General features: G+C 51.0%; 1 protein-coding gene across 5 annotated transcripts in view; it reads left to right on the top strand.

The window, feature by feature from the left end:
* RBPMS (RNA binding protein, mRNA processing factor) overlaps positions 1–12832 on the top strand; it is a 141262-nt gene that overhangs the window by 21013 nt on the left and 107417 nt on the right. The gene's annotated exons all lie outside the window — the stretch shown is intronic.

Raw genomic sequence — 12832 nt, 5'->3', positions numbered from 1 at the left:
AGGGCATGGAGCCAGATGTACATGCTCAGACACGGAAACAGCCCTCCCCATGCCCCTTTGTGCAGATTATCCTTCCCCCTTCAGGAGTCACTGCAGGAGAGGGCTGCTGCCTTTTAGTCCTGTGTGAGCCGCCTCCAGGGGCAGCGTCTTTGGAGGGGGCACGGGCGCATTGAGTCCGAAGTCCCTCCGCGACAGATACCCGTCTGCTATGGCTGGGACGGCTTTGCCCTGAACCAGGCCGTCCGCTTTTCAGCCCGAGAGCCTGCGTGCATCATGCTCATTCCGATGTATATGCAGGTCATTACAGCTGCTGCTTTGGACACATGCATGAACCTGCATTCAGCGCTGGGGATCGGTCGTGTATAAATGCAGATAAAGCTATGGCTCTTGTGGCAAGTGAATGAAAGTCAGGTTAAACTGCGCTACAGGCATGTATATGACCTTTGCAGATTAATATCCCACGTAAATGCTGACAGACACATTGGGATTGGCTCTTTCTCCTTTTATGGTGATTTTGACATCTCCCATGACATTTCTGGCCCCAGGCCAGGGAGATTATAGATGAGATTACAGCACGCCAGCTTCTTGGCGAGCTAGCCATCTTTCCCGGGGCTTTGTCCAGATGTCCCCTGACGAACTTCTGTAAAGATCTTGAGAGCCACCAATGTCTTGCTTGTCTGGACTTGCTGTAGGCAGGCCAGGCCAGAGTGTCGACAGACCTTGGCAGCAACTAGGGCACTCAGTGCTATGGGAGGGGGGAATCCCCCTTTCTTCTCAACAAGAGACCCCGGCTGCCCACACTTCTGACAAACAGCCGCTCTAGGTAGGTGCCAGCTGAGCTTTTGGGGAAGTTGGTGGCAGAATGTGGGGGCCGGGCCTTTCTGAATATCTGGCCCAGGAACTCCCTGTTTAGCAGCCAGAAGCCAGGGCCACGTTACCATATGGGCATCCTTCTGTGATAACAGAGGCAGTGCTGTGCTACCCAAGGGCCTGCCGGCTTTGGCATTGCCCTTTGCGTGTGTCAGAGAGCAGGACATGGGCAGCTGTGCCTAGTGGTCAGAGCAGGAGTCAGTGGCCAGGAATCAGGGCAGAGGCCAGCTGCCAGAGCCAAAGTCAGAAGTGAGGAATCTGAGCTGAGGGTCAGAGTGAGGCAGGCTGGGTCCAAGGCAGGGGCAGGGCTGGGAACAAGCAGGCACAGGAACCATGGGCAAATGCTTTGAACAGCCACCGAGCTGCTGCTGGGCTTAAGAGCCAGTTTGCTGACTCTTCCCACCAGTTGGGCAGTGCCGTAATCAGGCCGCCTGCTAAGGCCAGCCGTGCTTGTTGGGCTGGCCAGAGACTGGCTCTGCTGCAGGCCCTGATCTGTGACAGGCCAAGCTAGCCTGGATCCCTCATTTACATAGCACAGAGGAATTGGGGCCTGGGGTGCCCATTCACTGCCCGTTTCTCATCTCCTGGATTTTGCAGTGTTTTAAAATGCTGCTCATGATCTCGCAGCCAGCAGCTCTCAGCTCCAGCTTTCAGGCCGAGCAGCAGTCACCACAGGGCACTCTGGGGAGCCTGAACATGTGGCTTTGGGGTGCAGTTTTCCAATGGCCCAAGCAGACACTGCTGCTTCCCCTGCCCGCTCTCCACCTTGCAGTGCCTGTGGGAAGAAGTGCCGACAAGTTGGGGGGAGGGATAGCTCAGTGGTTTGAGCATTGGCTTGCTAAACCTAGGGTTGTGAGTTCAATCCTTGAGGGGGCCATTTAGGGATCTGGCGCAAAAATTGGAGATTGGTCCTGCTTTGAGCAGGGGGTTGGACTAGATGACCTCCTGAGGTCCCTTCCAACCCTGATATTCTATGATTCTCACTAGTCCTGTGCCAGGGGGCATTTTCCTAAAGCCCCAGGTCCTGGAGTCATGTGAGTACATTAGATTCTTAGCTTCCGTTTAAAAATAGTAAGTTTCTGGCTCTCCTGGTGATGAATCAAAGCAGGGAAACTGAGGCTCTAGCACCAGATGGCAAATCCCCCAGACCTTACCTGACTGTTTCCTAAAGTCCCCTGGTGCTGGGAGGGGATTTGCACACATGGGGTTGGTGTTGCTGGGGATAAGCTGCAGACACGGAAGCTGGAGCATCTGGCCACCATCCCCATGGCCAATGGAAAGGAGCTTCCCAGGGATTTTTCTCCCTGCCTACTATCCAAAATCACTTGGCTTCCAGGTCCTGTGGATCCCATACTTAGGCTGGAAGTGGGGGGGGGGGTCCTTTTGTAGTGGGTGGGCTTCTGCCCACCCACTTCCTGGATCCCTGTAGGATCCTTCTGCTGGCACAGTTGCCCTCTCTTCCCTAGTGCCACTCAGCTCCCAGGCAGGGCCCAGCAGCAGGGGAAAAAAGCTTGCACTGGCTCCTGGAGGGGGTGGGACAATTTGTTTAATTGGAGATAGCAACAGTTGCTAGACAGTTTTGTATCTATTTGCTTCCTTGGCATGAATAGACTGGTGACAAGAAGGCTAATAGCCTTGCTGTGTGATTTTTATTGCAAGTCTTGTGATTTTGGGTGCATTGCTCAAACCCCAGCTTCTAGAGCCTTGGGATTTGGTGAGAATCTCAACTTTCATTTCAGAGAAAAATTTCTGCCAGGCCTTGTGAGAAAAGCTTGAAAACGTGACTCAAATGCTGCTCCCTAAACACTCAGAAGCCCGAAAGCAGCTACAAAGAATCAACGTTTGTTATTTTTAAATCTCATGATTGGGTTAACAATCTCATGATTTGGGGCCTGCCACCTGACTTTAAATGTTTGGGGCTTACTGTTGTGCATTCGGTGTCTTTACCTAGCCTCTGTATGCACTTTATTTACGGCTACAGCCACACCAAGTTTCAAGTGTTAAAACCATTTGCAGATTAGCAGGGTAGAAAGGGACATCCAGCAGAAGGTGTAACGTTCCCCAAAGGAGTCATTTCAACTCCTTCATACTCCTAAATACAGACTGCACTTGCTTGCAACTTCAAAGGGAGCAAAATCTGTACCCTGAGCCTAAGTGGTGCAAATTCATTTGATAAACATGTGAATAACAATAAATGGTTTTAAACTCTGCTTAACCGAAAATCTCAACTGCCCAATAATGATGGAGCTGTTTAATGAGGCCTCCCTAATTATTCTGGAACGACTGAACGGCTGTGTAAGTGATGTCAGGTTGGAGGGCCAGAAATGTTTTCTGTACTGCTTAGTTTTGTTTTTCTTGATTTCCTGGAACAAACTGAACGTCTTGTTGCATTTTATTGAAGCCATTAATCTTCTGTCCCAATACGCTGGATAGTTATCCAGAAAGGAAGGAATAAGAAATGAAAATAAGCTTGCAACAAAGATAAAATTCAAATTAATTTCATTGTCGACTCTCAACCCACACACTACTTTGGAACTCTTCCTTCTTCAAGGGGCTGCCAACACTCACTCGAACGTTTCCTGTACTGCCGCCCAAAGCTGCTGCATTCCTTGCCCAAATACTTTCTGTGTGGGCATGGGCCAGCCCAGCCCTGCCCCAGGAGGGCATCCCCGCTCTCCGGTTCCCACTGCAAAGAGGACACAAAGCAGGGGTCTCTTTGGAAGGGAAGTAGCAGAGTGAGGTGATGAGGTTACTGGATGCGTGTGTCAATAGCCAGCAGAGTTGGTAGCTGTAGTGGAAAAGCCGGCGGCGTGGTGTCTAGAACCACACGTCTCCCCTCTTGGACAGTGCTGCCAGTTATCAGACTAACATCCCCCTCTCAGGCTGCTCGTGCCACTGTCCTCCAGCCCTGGGCATGCTGTTCAGGCTGCTCTCAACCCCAGTTCGAGCGCCCACAGAGTTGGGGCGGGGATCCAGAAGAGAGGCCCAGGAAGGGCCCAGTTCTGCCCCCTGTCTGAGAAAGGTGCTGCTCAGAGTAAGGGAGGGTGGCAGAATCTGGCCCTAACATCCGAGGCAGGAGCGTAGCCTACACCAGTCAGGAAAGCCTCAATTGTCTGTGGTGCTGGGGCTCCACGCCAGGTTTCCATCGCCTTCGCTCCCGCACTGAGAATGGCCCAGCTCATGCTCATCATAAGGCCCCTTTATACTCACAGAGAGGGGCCCTGAACCTGCCTGCCAAGGAATTCCTTCAGTATTAGGGACTTCCCTGGCAAAGGCCGCCCTGCTTCAGGTGCGAAAGGCCAGAGATAGGGGAGGTGCCGAGTGGCTACACGCCTCTGGGCTCGGCTCGGCTCCAGCACTGGGGGCTGTCTGGCCCAGTGACGATTCCCTAAGGGGCTGGGTCTCCTGTGTTTGTGGCATCTGTGAGGGAGCTTAATAAGACTGGGATGACTAAGGGGGGGCATGATAGAGGTCAATAAAATCATGAGTCATGTGGAGAAAGTAGATAAGGAAGTGTTTACTTCTTCTCATAACACAAGAACCAGGGGTCACCCAGTGAAATTAACAGGCAGCAGGTTTAAAACAAACAAAAGGAAGTATTTCTTCACACAACACACAGTGAACCTGTGGAACTCTTTGCCAGAGGATGTTGTGAAGGCCAAGACTATAACAGGGTTCAAAAAGGAACTAGATAAGTTCTTGGAGGATAGGTCTATCAATGGCTATTAGCCAGGATGGGCAGGGATGGTGTTCCTAGTCTCTGTTTGCCAGAAGCTGGGAATGGGTGATGGGGTGGATCACTTGATGATGACCTGTTCTGTTCATTCCCTCTGGGGCACCTGGCATTGACCACTGTTGGAAGAGAGGATACCGGGCTAGATGGACCTTTGGTCAGACCCAATACAGCTGTTCTTTTCCTGTTGCTCGGCTCTGTATCAGTTATTCTGTAACCCGTGTAATGCACAGCGTGAGATAAACTGTAGCATCAGTACCTTGGGCTGGGGGGCGGTTAGGCCTAAATGACCTTGTTATAAAGCATCAGGACAAATCTCTGAGCGGAGCCGATGTCTCCGAGTTAGGTTATTAATGACAGAGCTAGCTTACATATTACAGAGCTGGAGGACGGGGTGAAGTGCTTTGGGCTCTGGCTGGCAGTACAATTGTAATTACAAGGGGAAGGGGTCGTCGGGGGTCAGTAACTCTGGCTGCTGATTGCAGGGAAGATCTGGGTCTAATATTAACTGGAGTCTCTCTTGTTTGTGCGCTGCAAGTTGAAACCATTCGACATCAAAGGATGGAGGAGCAGGCCGGGCCCAGCCGAGCCAATGAGGACTAATAGGGTGTGAGGTGAAGCCCAGCATTCCTGAGCAGCATAATGTCAGGGGACAAAGGACTCAATCTTGCTCCTTTGACTTAGTTCCTGATGACTTCATTTTGGGGTCACCGAGGTAGGAGTGATTAAAAAAAGAATCCGGCGAGGCCTGTCTGTGGAAGGAATGAGTTTCCCTCAGCGATAGGTCCCAGGGTATGGATGGTTCCCCACTGCACTGGAGATAATTTCACAAGACAACAAATATGCTCAAGGCCCTGCAGGAAGTGTTGCAGTGGGCAAGTGGGGACTGACTGGGTTTGGATCCTGGGTGTTCACCCCAGACCTGGTTGAGATCATAGGTGAAGTGCGGTTGGTGACTCTACCATGTCACCTGAAGGCATCCCTCCAAAATCCAACATTGGCCCTGGACATCCTGGATGGGATCTGGACCACCGTGATATAACTGGCAAAGCTCCCATCCGCTTCCGAGGGGGCAGAATTCCCCTTGTGGCTTGTCCACACTAGATGTGATGTTTCCATTCTCCACGCAGCCTAGGCTTGAGAACCTGTGGTTGCTCCGAGGGGCATTTCAGGGGGATGGCTTGGACTCATAAACCTCTCAGTGCTTTGCTCTCTTTGTACATTAGTTGGATACCGTAAAAGCCAAGATCAGCTTAACTCTGCCCTTTTTCCCCCCCCCCCCTTGCTTCTCCTCGCCTGGCTCATTCCTCATGCATTTTAATGCTCACTCCGTCATGCCCGCTAGTTTCTGTTGTGAATGAGGTAGGGCGTCCTCCTTCCTCGTGACTGCTGCTGGTCACCTGTGGCCATGCCCTGCTCTTTCCAGCTACTGGCGCACTGTCTGGGAGAGTATGCATGGAGACTTCGGGTGTGGCAAGCTGGGGTGTAACTCTGCAGCGCACTAAGCATCCATGTGGACCCTGCTAGTGCGTGCCAACAGTGGTGCACATGGCTGTATTCACATTTCAAGCAGCAGTAAGTCTGTGCACGCCTGGGAACTGTGAGTAAGTGGCAGCAGGCTCCACGCGGACAGGGAGTGTGTGGCAGGCTGGAGGTGCTGAAGATGCACACCTGGGCTTGCCATGCACCAAGTCTCTGTGTGGACAAGCCCAAAGTCAGTGTCTTGGGTGTGAAGAAGTGTGAGCAACCTTAACTTGGGCATTTCCTGGCTCAAACTGCAACTGGAGGCCGAGAGGTTCCAAAATAAGAGTCTAACTTTGAAGTCAGTGCCTGATTGTGAAAAGAACTGAGAAACCAGCAGTTCCCATTGGTTTCAGTAGGAGCTTGGCACATCTGGAAGGGAGATGACTGACATAAAAGCAAAAGAAATGAGGTGGCATTACCATAGCATACAGTGGTTGGTTAGACCATTACTGGAGTCTGGGTCCAGTTTTGGGGTCTACCCTCTGATGCAGACAGTGAAAACTTGGAGACTGTTCAGACAAGAGCCACAAAAACAATTTGTGGGCTAGAAACCTGCATTTTACCCCGAGTCGAGCAATTGGGAGCTCAGTGCTTTGAAAAGTGAGGCCATATGATTTAGGTACCTAAACAGAAATGTAGGCACCTGGTTTTGAGAATCATCCCCCTTGTGTACAAAAGCTATAATATATATATATATATATATATTGAAAAGAAGAAAAGACCTCCGTTTGCATCAGCCTGGTCTTGCTGTGGCATCTTCTGTGTGCGCTTTTATGAAGCTTCCTGATTAAAGGCAGTTTTATGACTGATAAAAGCCCATTAATGGACTAAAAAATGGAGAATGCCATAAAGCACAGACAGAAAGATTCCCTGTGTCTGTCATGTTGGCACAGAGGGCAGCAGCCATGCTTCTCTGTCCTGTGCCAGGCTTGTCTCTTCCAGGTTTCACCACAGCTATTGGACTTGCTCTGGGCTCTCAGGTCTTTCCTCGATGGGCTAATAGACCTGGATTGTGCACTGTTATGTCTCACTGCCAGATATTAAATGAGCTACCCCAAGCATTATCCCCACCGTTAACACAAGAGCTGTAGGCACCAGGCCAGTGTTGTATAGCCAGACCAGGATACCCTTCATCGTTTAATAGCTGTCTGCCTGTAGGTCAGCCAGGGGTTATTTGTCACACAAACCAGGTCTGCTCACACTCCAGAACTAGCCAGAGATTTTGATAGATATCGGTTATCTGCATGGGAAGAAGCAAATGTAAAGAGGAGAAATTGTCCTGACTTGGCAGTTTTATGGGCATCTGAGCACACGAGCTGGGATGGGGGCTGGGCTGGCTGAGCGTTTTGCTAAAAGCAGACATTCCTCTCCTCCACCCTAGATAGCCTTCACGCCAGTGCAGCCCCCTGCTGACTCCCTGTGTCACCTTGGCCCGCTTCCACTAAGGTCTGTAGGCTCCTGACTTCCACTGAAATCAGTGAGAGTTGGGAGCCTTTGTGGATCTGGGCCTTCCTCCCTCTGTGCCTCAGATCCCATCTATGCCATGGAGATAACAGGTCAGCCCTGCCTGCCGGGTGTGTGAGGATAAACCAGGGATGGAAGGCTGTGCCTCCCCAAACAGCCTGGCCCTCGCCCCCTATCTGCCCCTCCCACTTACTGCCCCCCTCAGAACTCCCGACCCATCCAACTCCCCCTACTCTTTGTCCCCTGACCGACCCCTCCCAGGACCCTCCATTCCTAACTGCCCCCCTGGGACCCCACCCTCTATCCAACTCCCCCTCTTGTCCCCTGACTTCCCCGCCCCATATCCACACCTCTGCCCCCTGACAGGCCCCCCGGGACTCCCATGCCTATCCAATCCCCCCCCTGTTCTCCATCCCCTGTCCCCTGACTGGCCCCCGGAACCTCCTGCCCCTTGTCCAACCCTCCCGCTCCCCACCCACTTACCGTGCCGCTCAGAGCATCAGGACTGGCAGCCACGCGGCCCAGCCGGAGCCAGCCATGCCCATGCACTGCCTGACAGGAGCTCGCAGCCCCACTGCTCAGAGCACCGGCAGCACGGTGAGCTGAGTCTGCAGGGCAAGGGAGGGGCCAGGGGCTGGCCTTCCCGGTCGGGAGCTCAAGGGCCGGGCAGGACGGTCCCAGGGGCCAGATGTGACCCGCTGGCCGTAGTTTGCCTATCTCTGGGATAAACACATTAAATATGGCAAGGTGCTCAGAGAAAGAGATCCCTCCCTAGCCTCTTTACCTGTCTAGCTTTCCTGTTGTCTGTCAGGGCACACTGACGTTTGTACCCAGTCAGACAGACACCTAGGCTTGACAGGCTGGGATGGTATCAGTTCCTTACCCCCAAGTTTCAATCGTCAAGGTAATACTAACTGAGATTTGGTGTTTACTGGGTGGACAAGCATGGGAGAGGCCAATCAATTTCACAGTGGTGTGGAGCTAAATTGCTGGAGAAGCCGATGAGGAGCGGGCATCACTGTGACCTTTCATATCTAGAAGTAGCAGAGAACAGAACATGCTCACCTATTCCCCTGGCTGGAAATTGATTAAAAAGCCACATCTTTGTTAGATAACTTGTATGTTCCTTCATCATTCCCTGTTCCCTCCACAATTTATAGATAGTCCACCTCAGATTCAGATGTGGGGTGGAGTAAGATTTTTCCTGGGGGCTGAGTTTGCTGATATTTGGCTTGCACATGAATGGAGAAGCCTGAATCCTGTTTCCACACAATACGCTTGCAGAGAGAGCAACAGTTTCCTTGTGTTGAGGTCAGCTTGCCTCAGTGCTGACCCTTCCCTTCATCGAGCAATAACACAGGGATCTAAAAACTTTTGCGGTACTTTTTAGGCTGGATAAAACTCTTTGGCAAGCTGCCATGGGTCACACAGCTGAGATGAACTCCGATCCTCCTCTTGTGCACAGCAGCCATGTGTCCCTGGAAACTGGAAACTTCCCTGTTCCAGGGCATGTCTGGGGATCCTTTCTCTGTGACCCCTGCAGAGTTGCTGCATGAAGGAGCCTCTGTCCAGGGGAGCTGGTGAAACTGACAACAGACTGGTGGGGTGCGTGTGCATTTCAAGGCCGCTCACCCTCTGACACTCTTTCCCAGTCCCAGCGGCAAGGCCTCTGAGTCAGTCTCCCCACCCAGTCTCACCATCTCTCTCCAAGATATTCTCGGTAAGGCTACCAGCCTCCCTGTGGAAATGTAAACATGGGGCTATTTTAAGTGCTGGCAAACAGCTAGGTGAGTTTGTCACATTCCTGTTCCAGCTTCCGCCGCGACATGCCAGCGGCTGAGTGGTAATGCAGATGTGTTTCTATAGGCAGACTTGTGGGCTGTGGCCTATGGTCAAGGAGGAGTAAGGGCTGAAAGATCTCTTGGGAGCAACATTGTAATAGCCTGCAGATCAGTATATGGACTGTGACTCATGGACCAGACCCTCCGCTGGAGTAAATCAGCCCAGGTGTCAGTGGAACTCTGGCTGATTGACATCATTTGTGGATTTGACCTATTGACTCCAGTGGAGCTATGTCAATTTACACCAGCGGTGAATCTGGCCCACTGACTCCAGTGCAGATGACCTGTTTTACACCAGCTGTGGATCTGCCTCATTTATCCTGGTGGAGCTGCAACTGATTTACATCAGCTGGGGATCTGGCCCATTGACTACAATAGAGCTGACCTGGGAGACCTAAGAATAGAAGCCCCAATCTGTCCCCAAGCCAGTGGCCTACCTGTTCCCTGACTGGCAGGGAAGTCTGTTGCAGTATAGCCCTGTCCTGTTTGACCAGGAGAATGTAAAGACCAAAGGTTCCCCTTTAAAAGGTGGGCATCTCAAGTGCAATTCCCCCTCTTCTGACTGTCCCTATTGGCTTTTCCATCCTCTGAGCGTGTATTTGAGTGTGTTCCTGGCCTGAAGGAAAGGCACTGATAGCAAATCTCTTTGGAGTGCTGCAGGGGGAGTGAGTGAATTCAGGGTTGGGGAAGAGTTGGTGTTCTGAACAAGCATTCATGTCTTTCAAACTAGCCTCAGAGAGGAGTGTTTCACACAGACATTTGAGATATGACTTCAAGGAAGATGCAAGTTACTCCTCAGTAAGGAAGCAGATTATGATGAGATTCCCCACCTAGAGAAGAAAGAAACGTATAGCTGAAAATGCATCTTTCCATGATTAAATGTCAGGATGTACCTTGAATTAAGGACAAGGACCGTACCACATTTGCCAAGGGCTGGACTACACTGGGAACTTACACCTGCATAGTAATTACATCCCTGAGAAATGTAGTGATGCCAACCCAACTCCCAGAGTAGACAGTGCTAGGTCGATGGAGGAATTCTTCCATCCACCTAGGTGCCACCTTTCAGGGAGGTGCATTACCTCCCATCAGCATAGGTAGTGTCTATACTGAAGTGCTTACAATGTGCAGCTGCAGTGGTTTAAGTGTAGACATAGCCTGATTGTCAGTCAGGCTAAGGAGAGGATTTGGCGACTATCACATCCCATTGTGAGAACAAAAAGTGGGCTTTCAGGGCTTATTTACCCAATTTCACTGCCAGGGAGATCACGTGCACCTAATCTCTCCAGGATGGTAATGAGGTTATAACATGGTGTGGTCCTGTCCACAGAAGTGGTGACTTAGGCAGATCACTGTCAGGGCATTATTTTAGAGTAATATGATCTACTAACGGTCTGACTTGCTGTGTTGATGGGAGCTGAAGACTTCCGATGTGTTCATTGGGTAGGTTCTAATTTCCTAATTAATAGTGTATTCTGGAAGCAAGATTCATTCGAGCTGCCCTCATCTTTACGAGGGGGCACCCTGGCTAAGGCTGTGTCCCTTCTCTCAGGCCTCTTTAAGCATAAACAGTGGTGCAGAAAAACCCTGGGAATATTTTTAAAAGGAAATTGTAGTAAATCAGGACGTGCAATTTAAAGGGTGCTGCTCTATCAGAGAAGTGAGGTTTTTAAACCATTCGCATTCAAAACATTGAAACTGACTGTGATCCCTTCCACATTCTTGGAGCACGAAGTGGTTTTGGTTTGCCTTTCTCAGGGCATGTCTACACTGTCCCGCAGTTTGGACTATGGAGATGTGAATAGCAGTGTGCACCAAAGTGCTGCTCTGTGTCTCCCTTGTGTGGACACTGTGGATGTGAACTAAAATTAACTTGTTCAGGGGCTAAGCTTCAAAGAGCCAGTGGACATTGTTTTCAGAACAGTGGTGGTTCTTGTAGATTCTCCGGCACATCTTGTTTTGCAGACAGCGTGGGAAGAAGCTATCCTGAAATGGAAGTCTGCACTCTGTAGAGTAGCACCTCTTCAGAAGATGATTTTTTAGCAGTACGGAGTTTTCAATGAATGACTCACAGTAGCTACGGTGCAGCTAGCTTATGAATAGGACCCTACCAAATTCACGGCCATGAAAAGCGCATCACAGACAGTGAAATCTGGTCTCCCCCCATGAAATCTGATCTTTTGTGTGCTTTTACCCTATACTATACAGATTTCACAGGGGAAACCAGTGTTTCTCAAATTGGGGGTCGTGACCCAAAAGGGAGTTGCAGGGGGGTTGCGGTATTGCCACCATTACTTCTGCACTGGCTTCACAGCTGGGCGGCCAGAGAGTGGTGACTCTTGGCCAGATGCCCAGCTCTGAAGGTGGTGCCCTGCCAGCAGCAGCACAGAGGTAAGACTGGCGATACCGTACCATGCCACCCGTACTTCTGTGAGGCTGCCTTCAGAGCTGGGCAGCCGGACAGTGGCAGCTACTGACTGAGGGCCTAGGTCTGCAGGCAGCAGCTCAGAAGTAAAGTTGGTAATACCATACAATACCATCCTTATTTCTGCACTGCTGCTAGCGGAGGCTCTGCCTTCAGAGCTGGGATCCTGGCCAGCCGCTGCCACTCTCCCGCTGCCCAGCTCTGAAGGCAGCGCCGCTGCCAGCAGCAGCACAGAAGTAAGGGTAGCCGTACCGCAACCCACCCCCCCACAATAACCTTGCAACCTCCCCACCCCACACAACTGCTTTTTGGGTCAGGACCCCTACAATGACAACACCATGACATTTCAGATTTAAATAGCGGAAATCATGAAATCAACAATTTTTAAAATCCTATGACTGTGAAATTGACCAAAATGGACCATGAATTTGGTAGGGCCCTACTTTTGAATGACAGCGTTTCAGAAGGGGCATCTTGGTGTTGTCCGTGTGCTCCAGTTCACATTCAGGAATTATTCTATAGCTCAGACTCTCTTCTATGCCAAGAGTTGCTTGGTGCAGGATCCTGGGTCCGGGCATAAGTGATAGCAGCCTAAAGGCTGTTTTCACTTGTGACAGCCAGCTGTGGCCCCCAAGGAACTGTACTGGGTTACAGATTGGTGCAACACAGGAGCATGCCACTCATATGCTGGTGCTGGCAGGGGAAGTTGGTACAGGAGCCAGCTATGCCAGCATTGCATCCACTGAGAATTCCCGATACTGGGGCATTCTTAGCTGGCCAGTTGGATCCAGATCCCAGCCAGGGTGTACCCCTATTTTATTTTATTCCATTCCATAGCGATTCTTATACCGACCTCACCCCCATAGTGGCTGAGCACCTTAGGGGAAAGCTGCTGGAGCAGAAGAAGAGAACCAAGCCCTTTGAAGACACCCCATGTGTAGCCTTAGGGCTTGGCAAGCACCCTTCCATGTTCCC

Source organism: Dermochelys coriacea, chromosome 4 (assembly GCF_009764565.3).
Source record: "Dermochelys coriacea isolate rDerCor1 chromosome 4, rDerCor1.pri.v4, whole genome shotgun sequence".
Classification (NCBI taxonomy): Eukaryota; Metazoa; Chordata; order Testudines; family Dermochelyidae; genus Dermochelys; species Dermochelys coriacea.
Note: the sequence above shows the minus strand (reverse complement) of the source record. Positions and strands in the feature narration are given on the sequence as shown.